The 13593-nt window shown below is 45.9% G+C and overlaps 1 protein-coding gene across 2 annotated transcripts in view; it reads right to left on the bottom strand.

Annotated features, from left to right (window-relative positions):
* Positions 1 to 13593, bottom strand: part of GRID2 (glutamate ionotropic receptor delta type subunit 2) — a 1073619-nt gene that overhangs the window by 329699 nt on the left and 730327 nt on the right. The window lies entirely within an intron of this gene.

The raw sequence follows: 13593 nt of genomic DNA, 5'->3' as shown, positions 1-13593 counted from the left end.
TCCAGACTGAACAGCATCAACTCCTTCAGTCTGTCTCCATAGCAGAGCAGCTCCAGCCCTCTGCTCGTCCTCATGGCCCTTATCTGGACACCTTCCAGCACCTCCAGATCCTTCCTGGAACAGAGGATCCAGAACTGGACACAGAGTTCCAGGTGTGGACTCACCAGACTGGAGCAGAGGGGCAGAATCCCCTCCCTGGCCCTGCTGGCCACACTTCTCTTGCTGCAGCCCAGGCTCTGCTTGGCTCTCTGGGCTGCAAGTGCTCACTGCTGGCTCCTGTTGAGCTTCCCATCCACCAGCACCTCCAAGTCCTTTTCTTTAGGGCTGCTCTCAAGCCAGTCCCTGCCCAGCCTGTGTCAGTGCTTGGAATTGCCCTGACCTATCTGCAGGACCTTGCACCCTTATGACAAGTCTCATGTGAAGCAACCTTTCAACCTGTTACCATGAAAACAGAATCTCAAACAAACAGCTATCAACTCTAGCCTTTGACTTTGAGAGGAAAAAAGAATGCCAGCTTGACAATAGATCATTCTTAATGCATGCTTTAAGTAATTAGGCTCCTAGTGAGGAGAGCTTTGGAGGCTGCAGGTGATAGACAGAGATGATGAAACCATATTTGTTATCACTTCGACATGTGCTCCTTTGGTAGCTCATATATCTCTCTCTCCTTAAGCCTGTTGCCAGTTTGGAAACATATACATAACATTTCTAATTAAGAATCATGATTAATGAAACAGTTATCAGTTTAGCAAGTCAGTGAACAGTGAACAGACTGAATAAATTACACTTGTGAAGCAGGAGACTCCTTCCCAGTGTGAATTAGGAGGGGCTGGCTGCACTCAGCAAAAGGACAATGATTCAAGTACAACTTGCACAGGCATCATGTAAGTGTAGTATTTGAAATAACCTTGCCCTCCTCATCTGTATCTGATTTTATGCCTGAGTAATTCTACAGATGGTAGTGCAGTTGCTTTTGCTGTATATACAAGTTTAAAGGAGAAGAAGAACAGTTAGAAAGAGGGTGATATATAGAGTGTTCGAGGAAGAACTTGAAGGAAGTGGAATACAGCCACAGTAGAACAAGCTGCCTGATTCAGGAAGTTATTTGGTAGAGTAACCCCTGCTTTAAGACTGCCACTGTTTAAAAGCAGGCAAACAAACCCAGAAATCCCTACAGGCAAAACATCTGTTTCCTAAATGGCAACCAAATTTCCACTGAAAACATTCTGTCCGTCCCAGGACAAACAGCAACCCAAATTGATAGTGGTGAAAAAGCATAGGTTAAAAATTAATCAAATAGCTGATTAGGTTGATTTTTGTCTCATACAAGATGAGGCACTGTTGTTCTAAAATCATAGAATGGTTCAGGCTGGAAGGGACTCCAAAGCTCATCCAGCTTAACCTCCCCACAGTCAGCAGGGACATCCCCAACCAGATCAGGTTGCCCAGGGCCTCATCCAGCCTCACCTTCAATATCTCCAGGCAAGGAGCATCAACCACCTCCCTGGGCAAACTCTTCCAGTGTTCCACCACCCTCATACTAAAGAACTTTGTACTAACATCCAATCTCAATCTGCTCTGCTCTAGTTTGAAGCCATTGCCCCTGGTCCTGTCCCTGCAGGCCTTTGCAAACAGTCTCTCTGCAGCCTTCCTGTAGCCCCCTTCAGGTACTGGCAGGCTGCTATTAGGTCTCCCTGGAGCCTTCTCTTCTCCAGGCTGAACACACACAGTTCCCTCAGCCTTTTTTGTAGCAGAGGTGCTGCAAACCCCTGACTGATTGTAAGGTTTTAAGTATAAGAATTATTAAACATAAGGAATGAATGTACAATTTCAAACTGAAAATGCAAGGCTCAGTCTACCTTTATCAAAGAGTCTCAAGGGAATATTTTAGGTCCAGGCCCTGTGAATTGCTCAGCGTCCCTATGTTAGCTAGATCTACTTCTACAGGGACTGCAGGATATGGAGCACTTTTGAGAACTTGCCCATTCCATTGAGGCTTTTCGTTGTAAATTGAGTGCCATGAAAATCCAGGCCTGATGATGGTAGCAGGATGTTGTGCTTTTCACTAAGGATACGGAAATGTGATTTCAGCTCATTCTACATCTGTGAACAAACTCAAGATCTAACCTGACTGTGTGGCACAAACAGTGTGAAACATCTTACACTCCAGCACATAACAGTACTGCTCTTCTTTCTGATTCACTGTCCACCTTAAAAGTATCCCTTGCCCAGCATCACAGGATCACAGGCTGACAGGATGTTAGGGGTTGGAAGAGACCTGTAGAGATCTTCAAGACTAACCCCCCTGCCAGAGCAGGACCAGAGAATCCAGCACAGTTCACACAGGAATGCATCCAAGGGGCTGGAAAGGCTCCAGAGAAGAACACTCCACAACCTTCCTGGAGAGCCTGTTCCAGTGCTCTGTGAACCTTACAGTAAAGAAGTTCCTCCTCATGTTGAGATGGGACCTCCTGTGCTGTAGTTTATATCCCTTGCCCCTTGTGCTACCCCAGGGTGCAACTGAGCAGAGCCTGTCCCCTCCCTCCCTACCCCCAGCCCTCAGACATTGATAGACATTGATCAGATCCCCTCTCAGTCTTTTCCTCTCCAGACTGCACAGCCCCAGTGCTCTCAGCCTCTCCTCACCAGGCAGTGCTGCAGTCCCTTCAGCATCCTTGTAGCCCTCCCTTGGACTCTCTCCAGCAGGTTCCTGTCTCTCTTGAACTGGGGAGCCCACAACTGGATGCAGTATCACCAGGGCAGAGCAGAGGGGTAAGAGAATCTCCCTGGCTCTGCTGGACACACTCCTCTGAATGCACCCAGGCACACACCTCTTGATGCACATCAGACTGAGATGAGCATTTAATTTGCCTCTCACAGGCATGATTACCAAAGGTCACCATTCAAGGGGCAAAACCTCGCTAAAGCCATCAGCTCTCTTTGCTCTTCAGCTTTATGGCAGTGTCTCTCCTGTCATTTTGCATAGCGGTCGAGAACACCAGTGGCAGGGGTTCAAGTGAGATAGCTCAAATTTCTGACTTGCAGAGAAACTTAGCATTCTGCTCCTCTCTGAATATGCAGGCTGAAAGCTTTTTTTTTTTTCTTTTTTTTTTTTTCCCCTGGTAATGGAAGTTCAAGAGTCAAAGGTAGTTTAATGGAGCTCTAAATGGCTGAAGGCTTGAAGCTCCCTGTGGAAAAAAAGTAATCCTCTCAAAAGCAGACATGCCAAGGTGAAATTTTTTCTAACATATTGAAAGTAGGGTAGAGAGGCTCTGCAGAGGGACCTCGCCAGGCTGGACAGATGGGCAGAGTCCAAGGGCATGAGATTGAACACATCCAAGTGCCAGGTTCTGCACATTGGCCACAGCAACCCCATGCAGAGCTACAGGCTGGGGTCTGAGTGGCTGAGAGCAGCTAGGCAGAAAAGGACCTGGGGGTACTGGTCAATGGTAGGCTGAACATGAGCCTGCAGTGTGCCCAGGCAGCCAAGAGGGCCAATGGCATCCTGGCCTGCATCAGGAACAGTGTGGCCAGCAGGAGCAGGGAGGTCATTCTGCCCCTGTACACTGCACTGGTTAGGCTGCACCTTGAGTACTGTGTCCAGTTCTGAGGCCCTCAGTTTAGGAAGGAGGTTGACTTGCTGGAAGGTGTCCAGAGAAGGGCAATGAAGTTGGTGAGGGGTTTGGAACACAGCCCTATGAGGAGAGACTGAGGGAGCTGGGGTTGCTTAGCCTGGAGAAGAGGAGGCTCAGGGGAGACCTTATTGCTGTCTACAACTCCCTGAAGGAGGTTGCAGCCAGGTGGAGGTTGGTCTCTTCTCCCAGGCAAGCATCACCAGAACAAGAGGACACAGTCTCAAGCTGTTCCAGGGGAGCTTTGGGCTGGAGGTGAGGAGAAAGTCCTTCCCAGCATGAGAGATTGGCCATTGGAATGTGCTGCCCAGGGAGGTGGTGGAGTCACCATCCCTGGAGGTGTTTAAGAAGAGCCTGGATGAGGCACTTGGTGCCATGGTTTAGTTGATCAGAAGGTGTTGGGTGATAGGTTGGACTTGATGTTCTCGAAGGTCTTTTCCAACTTGTTTATTTCTATTCTATTCTATACACAGTGTAAACTGAGCCATTCCCTGCAGCTCTTTAATAATCTATGGGGATTAAGTTGCTAAGGATTCTTTATCACATTTCCATTGTGAAACAGTTGTCCATTTTCTTCTGGCTTTCTGAACAAAGAGTCTTAAACCAGATGCTTGCTACCACCTTTCACAAATAAATTGGAAAGCTGTGATGGGGAAAAGTGAAAAGAGTGGGACAACTTAAGGAGGATTTGAGCATTCCAGAGATAGAAAACCAACATGTATTTCATTAAAAATACAATTAATTCTGCATTTTAAGCACATGAAAGTGATGATAACCTCAGCTAAATCATCTGTAAAGAAAAATTAAGAACTTTGTAGCTTCTGAAAAAAGAAGCATTGAGGACCATCCTAGCCTGAGTCCAGATTCTAACTCTGTTTCTTCTTTTATATTTTTTTTTCCCCATGGAAAAGAAGGTAAAATATCATCTTTAACTGCATTTACTCTTGAGTCTAGAATGATAAACATCAGTAACTGCTCTTACACTTATGGCAACAGTCACTCTAAAATCAGTGTAACTACTCAGTTGATTAAAACAATTCATGTGTATAAGAGATTACTGGCTTGGGTACCTTGATGTAAATTAGAGTCATAGAATTGTCAGACTTGGAAGGGACCTCAAGGATCAGCCAGTTCCAACCCCCCTGCCATGGGCAGGGACAACTCACACTACAGCAGGTTGCTCACAGCCACATCCAGCCTGGCTGCAAACATCTCCAGGCAGGAGGCTTCCACCACCTCCCTGGGCAATCTGTGCCAGTCTCTCACCACCCTCATGGGGAACAACTTCTTCCTAACATCCAATCTCAGTCTACCCACTTCTAGTTTTTAATTCAATATCTCCCTAGTCCTATCATTCCCTGACACCCTCAAAAGTCCCTCCCCAGCTTTCTTGTAGCCCCCTTCAGATACTGGAAGCCCACAAATAAGTCTTCTTGGAGCCTTCTCCTCTCCAGGCTGAACAGCCTCAACTCTCTCAGTCTATCTTCATAGGAATGGTGCCCCAGCCCTCTGCTCATCCTCATGGCCCTTCTCTGGACACCTTCCAGCACCTCCAGATCCTTCCTGTAATAGAGGCTTGTGGTAATTTTAGGCTGTGCCTTTAAAATTTAGCTGCAGATTTCAAGCAGAAAAGTAGAAAAATATAAATAAATCTCTATTGGGTGTGAAAAGGAAACCAAAAGATTATTCAAAACAAATTTCAACAATTGATATCATGGGCCTGTGATCATTGGTTTTGGACAGTGATAGAAGCAAAATGACAGAACCAATAGGCAAACAATCCTTGAAGTGATACACGAGCTTTACACAGGAATGATCAACAAGATAGAGCACCATTCTCTCCAGACTGATTGAAAGGGAAAACAAGTTGGCTATAAGGTTATATTTTCAAGTGGGAGCAAGTACATCAAAAGTCCTCTGTGGACGTCCAAGCACACAGAGTGCAAAGCTGAGCCAGTCAGAAGAACAAAAATAAAGAAAAAGGAAGAAAAGCAACAAGAAGAAAAAAGAACATAACCATCTGGGAAGGTCATTATGTGGTCTGTTATGCAGGGAGAATACAGATCTGTCAGAAAGAAATAAATGACAGTGAAGTCTGCTGCTCACCTAAGCAAGACTCTGAACATGTGAGCATAATTATGACCCATCTCAAGTCCAATTAAATCCCATTTTGCCAGAGGCAGACAGACTCTGGTCTGGCACAGCACAATAAAGCTGTGTCAAATGTCAGATGACTTCTTGAGCTATTTCCCAATGTCAGGGATAGGATGGGGGAAAACCTTTAGCATGGTCCCCATCCCTTCTTCACCCAGGAGCCTCACCTGTGAGCAAGAAGGGATCATGATCCCTGCAGAGTGCTGTGCAATTAAACATAACTGCTCAGACACTCCTAACTAACTGCAACTTAATGCATTTCAATAGCTGCTTCTAGGGGCACACCACATTCCCTCTCTGTGCTTTATATATGGCACTGCCTGCTCTGAGCAGTGGCACATGGCCCTGTCAGCCACAGACCAGTGCCACCTCTGACCTCCATCAATGGAGCACCATCAGAATGAGAGGAAAATTTAGGAGGCAGAGGAAAAATGAACCAGCAGAGCCTTTGCTGGGTATTTTGTTGCTCTTTCTGGGTTGGTTTGTTTGGGCTTTTATGCTTGTTTGTTTAGCTTAGTTTAGGTTCATTTGGTGCTTGTGGAGTCCCCTTCTCTGGAGCCTTTCCAGCCCTGTCTGGACGTGTTCCTGCGTGACCTGTGCTGGATTCTATGCTCCTGCTCTGGCAGCGGGGTTGGACTCCAGAGATCCCTTCCAACCTCTATCATCTTGTGATCCTGTAAACCTGCATTTTACCAGCTCTGCTGTGCAAGCATGGAGGAAACCTGAAGGGAAAATGAAGAAGAAAAAGAAGGATATAAATGATCCAGCCATCACACTGCCTCTGGAGTAAACAAACACACTGATAAGGCTCTGACAGCTTTTCTGCATAAGGCCTACTGAAATATTATTACTGCACTAACTGCCACTAACTGCAGATATCAATGAATACACCTAAAAAAAAGAGAGTATATTTGATTTTTAAAATGGGATCTAGAAAACAAAGCAGAAATGGAACCCTCCAAAAGAGAAACATCAGGGAAATTCAGCACCTCTCCTATGAGGACAGATGGAAAGAGTTGGGGCTGTTCAGTCTGAAGAAGAGAAGGCTCCGCGGTAACCTTCTTGTGCCCTTCCAATATCTGAAGGGGGCTACAAGAAAGCTGCTCCAGAGCCTGGGCTGCAGCAAGAGAAGTGTGGCCAGCAGGGCCAGGAAGGTGACTCTCCCCCTCTGCTCCGCTCTGCTGAGACCACACCTGGAGCTCTGTGTCCAGTTCTGGAGCCTCTATTAGAGGAAGGATCTGGAGGTGCTGGAAGGTGTTCAGAGAAGATCCACGAGGATGAGGAGAGGGCTGGAGTTGCTCTGCTATGAGGACAGACTGAAGGAGTTGGGGTTGTGCAGTCTGGAGCAGAGAAGGCTCTGAGGAGACCTAATTGTGGCCTTCCAGGATCTGAAGAGGGCTACAGAAAAGCTGGGGAGGGACTTTTGAGGGTATCGGTTAGTATTAAGACTTGGGGGAATGGAGCAAAACTAGACATGGGTAGATTGGATGTTAGGAAGAAGTTGTTCCCCATGAGGGTGGTGAGAGACTGGCACAGGTTGCCCAGGGAGGTGGTGACAGCCTCATGCCTGGAGGTTTTTGCAGCCAGGCTGGATGTGGCTGTGAGCAACCTGCTGTAGTGTGAGGTGTCCCTGGCCATGGCAGTGGGGTTGGAACTGGCTGATCCCTGAGGTCCCTTCCAACCCTGACAATTCTGTGACTCTATGAAATTCAGGAATGTTCAATCTTAGAGCACTGACCCTCAGACAAAGAAAATAAACCTACAACAGAGAAGAACAATTTGCAATTTACACCTACTTGGCTTCTTTTGCATTGTTTTTCAATTTCAGAAAGGAAACACAAACCTTTCAAAGACTTCACCTTCTTTTTCAATCCTCTACTTCCCTATTTGCTCCAAATTACAGTAGAAGAACAGTAGAAAAAGGAAGCAGGGTCATATTAAATTTGGTCCCAAATTATATCCCTTGCAAGGCTAATTTTTAAGAAGATTTTATTCACACTTAAACAAATTATGTTGTTTCCATGACAGCACAGGAAAACCTAGAAAAAGGAGCATCTGTTGTGTGAATTATTTATGACAGTGTCCAGAAGCTAGGAGTGAAGGATTTGTGTTGGCTAGTGAGATAATGAAACCAATATAAATTGATTCAGCCTTTGTCCTTACAGAACCTGGAAAAATGCTGTGTAATGCTCATCACTGAAACAAGTGGCTTCTCTTACCTCAGTCCTGCACTGGAAAATAGGGCCAATAAGTGAATGTTTCGCCATGTGAGCTCCTGGTTCCCATTAAGAGAGCCAAGTCAGCAGACCTCTGACAATTCATACTTGCTTAGCTGGTAGAAGTTGAGGCATAGAAGTTCCATGGAAACATAAGGAAACAAGTTTTGACTGTGAGGGTGACAGAGCCCTGGAACAGGCTGCCCATAGGGGTTGTGGAGTCTCCTTCTCTGGAGATATTCAAAATCCAGCTGGATGTGTTCCTGTGTGATCTGCTCTAGGTGCTCCTGCTCTGGCAGGGGATTGGATTGGATGAGATTTTGAGGACCCTTCCAGCCCCTAACATCCTGTGATTCTGTGAAATTATTGCAAAATCACACAGATCAACTTCACAGAACCACAGAATGCCTTAAATTGGAAGGGACATCTTCTCCAACTTCCCTACCATGGGCAGGGATGCCTCTCAACTAGACTTTCTTGCCCAAGGTCATCCAGCCTGGCCTTGAACACCCACATGGAGGAGGCATCCATGGCTTCCTTGGGCAGCTTATTCCAGGGTCTCACCAAATGTACAGACAGAAGACTTTGTTTTGGTAATTCTGTACCATAGCCTCTTACTCATATCCCTCTGCTTTTATTCCAGGGGGTTTGGACTGGGTTATCTTTCGAGGTCCCTTCCAACCCTTAACATTCTGTGATGATTCTGTGATCTAGATTTTAATATGAATAGTTAAAATGATGTAAGGTTTCCTATTGTAAAATATATACTTTTATGCATATATATTATATTGTAGAAAGTAGGTGCAAGAAAGTATTTCCTCCAAAGGTCTATTTGCTGCCCGAGTCTTAAAGTTAGGAATAAATTGCTCTATGCAGCCTCATGACCTTTTAGCCTGCTTCATGAAGTGCAAGCTGTTATTTGCCAGTGTTATGGCTTCATTTCCAGAACAATTGGGTGATATTAGGGATTTATGAGGGCAGAAGCACAACTTACTCATGGGAATGAAGTGAAAGCATCTCTGAAAGTAATCAAATAAAGGTAGCTATTTCCAAATGATTTTGGGGGAAAAAACTCCAACACATAGTTTCAGTGTGAAGGGCTCTTTGCTGCCCTTACTTTTGTGACAGTGATATTTTCCCCATGCTGAGAGAGAGAAAAATTCCCCTTCCTTGTGTGACTGTCTTTTCATCACAGATGAACACCAATACAAATGACTAAGGGCAGAGCCTGTAGGCTCTGTAATTAAGGCAGCTAAAGCACATAACAAATAGCAGCAAAAACCAAACCTAACAAAAGCAAAGCAAAGCAAAGCAAACTAAACCAAAGCCAACCAAATCAAGCCAAAGACAACCAAACCAAACCAAATGAAAGCAAAGCAAACCAAACCAAACCAAATGAATGCAAAGCAAACCAAACCAAACCAAACGAAAGCAAAGCAAACCAAACCAAATCAAAACAAAGCAAAGCAAAGCAAACCAAGCCAAACCAAACCAAATGAAAGCAAAGCAAACCAAAGCAAACCAAACTAAACCAAGCCAAACCAAACCAAACCAAACCAAACCAAATGAAAGCAAAGCAAACCAAAGCAAACCAAACTAAACCAAACCAAATCAAAGCCAACCAAACCAAAGCAAACCAAACCAAATTAAAGCAAAGCAGAGCAACCGAAACAAACCAAAACTACTAAACAAAACAACCCCCCAAAACAAACAAAAAATAACCAAAACCAAACCCTAAAACAACAAATAAAAAAACCCACAAACCCATAAACCCAAGCCAAAACCCAACCCAACCTAACCCAAACAAAACAAAAATCCACACCAAACCCCACCAAATAAAAGCAAAGAATAAAACAACAATCAAACCAAAACCAAACAGCAAGAAAGCCCCCCCAAAAACCCAAATAAAATGGAAAACACAAATTAAACAAAAAACCACAAACCAAACAAATGAAAAACCCAACCAAAACCAAACAGAACAAAAGAAACCAAAACAAAGCAAATGAAAATGAAGCAATGCAAACAAAAAAAAAACCCAAATCAAACCAAACAAAAAACCTCCAAGCAACTCCCCACAAAACAAAACAAACAAAAAGAAAGAAAAAAACCCCAAACCAAATAAAATCAAACCAATAAAACCCAAGCAAAATTAAACAAAGAAACCCAACCCAACCCTCCCAATCAATCAACCAAAAAACTCCAACCAATCAAAAAAAGCCAACAATAAAATAAATCAAACCAAAACCAACCCAACCAAACCAACCAAAAAACCTTAAACCAAAGCAAATCAAAGCAAACAACCCAAAATCCCCAACCCCAAAATCCCCAACCAAAAAACCCCAACAACAAAATAAACCAAACCAAAACCCAGTCAAACCAACCAACAACAAAAAAATCCCCCAAACAAATCCCAACCAATCAAAACAAAAAAAGCTGCTACTGAGCTTATTTTAAATAAATAAATAATTAGCAAACAAATAAATAAAGGTAAGTCCTGGCTGTTTCAAAGCCACCATGTCATCATCACAGTATCACAGTATCGCCAAAGTTGGAAGAGACCTCGAGGATCATCGAGTCCAGCCTGTCACCATAAACCCCACGACTAGACCAAGTGCCATGTCCAATCCCCTCTTGAACACCTCCAGGGATGGTGACTCCACCACCTCCCTGGGCAGCACATTCCAATGACGAATGACTCTCTCAGTGAAGAACTTTCTCCTCACCTCGAGTCTAAACTTCCCCTGGCACAGCTTGAGTTTGTGTCCTCTTGTTCTGGTGCTGGTTGCCTAAGAGAAGAGACCAACCCCTTCCTGGCTACAACCACCCTTCAGGGAGTTGTAGAGAGCAATGAGGTCTGCCCTGAGCCTCCTCTTCTCCAGGCTAAACAATCCCAGCTCCCTCAGCCTCTCCTCACAGGGCTTGTGCTCGAGGCCTCTCCCCAGCCTTGTTGCTTTTCTCTGGACACGTTCAAGTGTCTCGACGTCCTTCTTAAACTAAGGGGCCCAGAACTGAACACAGGACTCAAGGTGTGGCCTAACCAGTGCTGAGTACAGGGGCACAATGACTTCCCTTCTCCTGCTGGCCACACTATTCCTAATGCAGGCCAGGATGCCACTGGCCTCACTTTACTAGGTTTGGTGGTGTGGGGGGCGTGTTTGTAGTTTCTCCAGTTCCCTATTAAAGCCACCAAATGCACTGAGACAGATGGTGGTAAAGCCTACCCCTCCACACCTCCTCAAATGTGGGAACCTAGATTATTTAAACCAGATCACTTCTAAGTGCTACAGAACCACAGGCAGCATTCTTACAGTGCCCAGAGTTAGCCTGAAGCAAAACCCCCAGATAGATAATGCTGTTTCCTGTGAATTATTTCTTGCTGAGCTTTGAAGCTGTCTGTGAACTTGTGGGCTCAGCAAGCAAGCTTCAGCACACAAATGGCAGTGAGCTGCACATCAGAATCATAGAATCACAGAATTGTCAGGGTTGGAAGGGACCTCAAGGCTCAGCCAGTTCCAACCCCACTGCCATGGCCAGGGACACCTCACACTACAGCAGGTTGCTCACAGCCACATCCAGCCTGGCTGCAAAAACCTCCAGGCATGAGGCTGCCACCACCTCCCTGGGCAACCTGTGCCAGTCTCTCACCACCTTCCTGGGGAAAAACTTCTTCCTAACATCCAATCTGAATCTACCCATTTGCAATTTTTTCTCCATTCCCCCCAGTCCTATCACTCCCTGACACCCTCAAAAGTCCCTCCCCAGCTTTCTTGTAGCCCCCTTCAGATACTGGAAGGCCACAATTAGGTCTCCTCAGAGCCTTCTCTTCTCCAGACTGCACAATCCCAACTCCTTCAGTCTGTCCTCATAGCAGAGCAGCTCCAGCCCTCTGCTCATCCTCGTGGCTCTTCTCTGGACACCTTCCAGCATGTCCAGATCCTTCCTGGAACAGAGGCTCCAGAACTGGATGCAGGTGTGGTCTCAGCAGAGAGGAGCAGAGGGGGAGAATCCCTTCCCTGGCCTTGCTGGCCACACTTCTCTTGCTGCAGCCCAGGCTCTGCTTGGCTTTCTGGGCTGCAAGTGCTCACTGCTGGCTCCTGTTGAGCTTCTCCTCCACCAGCACCCCCAAGTCCTTTTCTTCAGGGCTGCTCTCAAGCCAGTCCCTGCCCAGCCTATGTCAGTGCTTGGGATTGTGCCAACCCAGCTGCAGGACCTTGCCCTTGGTCTTGTTGAACCTCATGAGGTTGTCATGGGCTCACCTCTCCAGTTTGTCATGGTCCTTCTGGATGGCATCCCTGCCCTCCAGCCGGTCAGCTGCACCACACAGAACAGTATCAATATACAAGTCTAGGTCTCACAAAAGAAATCAAGAGCACAACACATTCTGAGGTTAATAGTTACTAACATACGATGGCACTGCTTGGGAGAGCAGAGTTTTGGAGGCACTGGGAGAACAGAGATTTGGAGACACGGGAAGAGCAGAGGTTTGAGCAAAATCTGCTTAAGAGTAACAGGTTTACTTGCAGTTATTCAATCCTTTCTATTCAATCAGTTACTGTGTTAAACAAAGTCCTTGGGGTGAAGCATTTACAGTTAATTATGGAACTAGTATCTGCCTTGCTTTCAAATTTATCATAGCAACAAACTAATTCTCTCTTTTCTTCTTTTTTCCCATTTTTTAATATAGCATGTAAGCACATGAACCATAGCAGCTGAGCTCATTTCATTCTCACTATTAAGACTTTTTTTCTTCCCTTTAATTTAGAGAGAGAATGAAATTTTACCACCAGATTGGCAAGTCAGCTGTCAAACACTTACAGAGAAAGTCTTAATTTCAAATACAGAACAAGTAACAAACACAAACTTCAGGCCCTCCACCTGGGTGGAGGGAAATCCTAAGCATGAATCCAGGCTGGTCAGAGAATGTCAGAGGAGAGCCATAAAGCTGATCAGAGGGCTGGAGCACCTCTTCTGTGAAGGCGGGCTGAGAGAGTTGGAGCTGCTCAGGCTGGAGAAGAGAGCTTACAGCAGCCTGCCAGTGTTTGATGGGGGACTTCGAGGTAGCTGCAGAGGGATTTCTCACAAAGACATGTAGTGAGGAGGGGTAATGGCTTCAAAGTGGAACAAGCTAGATTTAGATTAGACATTAGGAAGAAGTTCTTCATCAAGAAGGTTGTGAGGCACAGGGAAGATGTCCAGAGAAGTTGTGGAGGCTGCAAGTGTTCAAAGCTAGGGCAGATGGGGCCTTGGACACCCTGGTCTAGCAGGAGGTGCTCCTGCACATTGAAGGAGGGTTGGAACTGGATGATCTAGCCTGGGGGAATGTGGCTGGAAAGCTCCTGGTAGAAAGGGACCTGGGTTGCTCATGGACAAGCAGCTGAAGAGGAGCCAGCAGTGTGCCCAGGTGGCCAAGAAAGCAAACAGCATCCTGGCTGGGATCAGTAATGCTGTGGCCAGCAGGAGCAGGGAGGGGATTGTCCCCTGGCACTCAGCTCTGCTCAGGCCACACCTTGAGTGCTGTGTCCAGTTCTGGACAGCTCAACACAAGAGAGATGTGGAGGTGCTGGAGCCAGGGCAGAGGAGGGCAAGGAAGC

The sequence above is a fragment of the Dryobates pubescens genome, chromosome 1 (genome assembly GCF_014839835.1).
Source record: "Dryobates pubescens isolate bDryPub1 chromosome 1, bDryPub1.pri, whole genome shotgun sequence".
NCBI classification, from domain to species: Eukaryota; Metazoa; Chordata; class Aves; order Piciformes; family Picidae; genus Dryobates; species Dryobates pubescens.
This window is presented reverse-complemented; position numbering and strand designations above follow the sequence as displayed.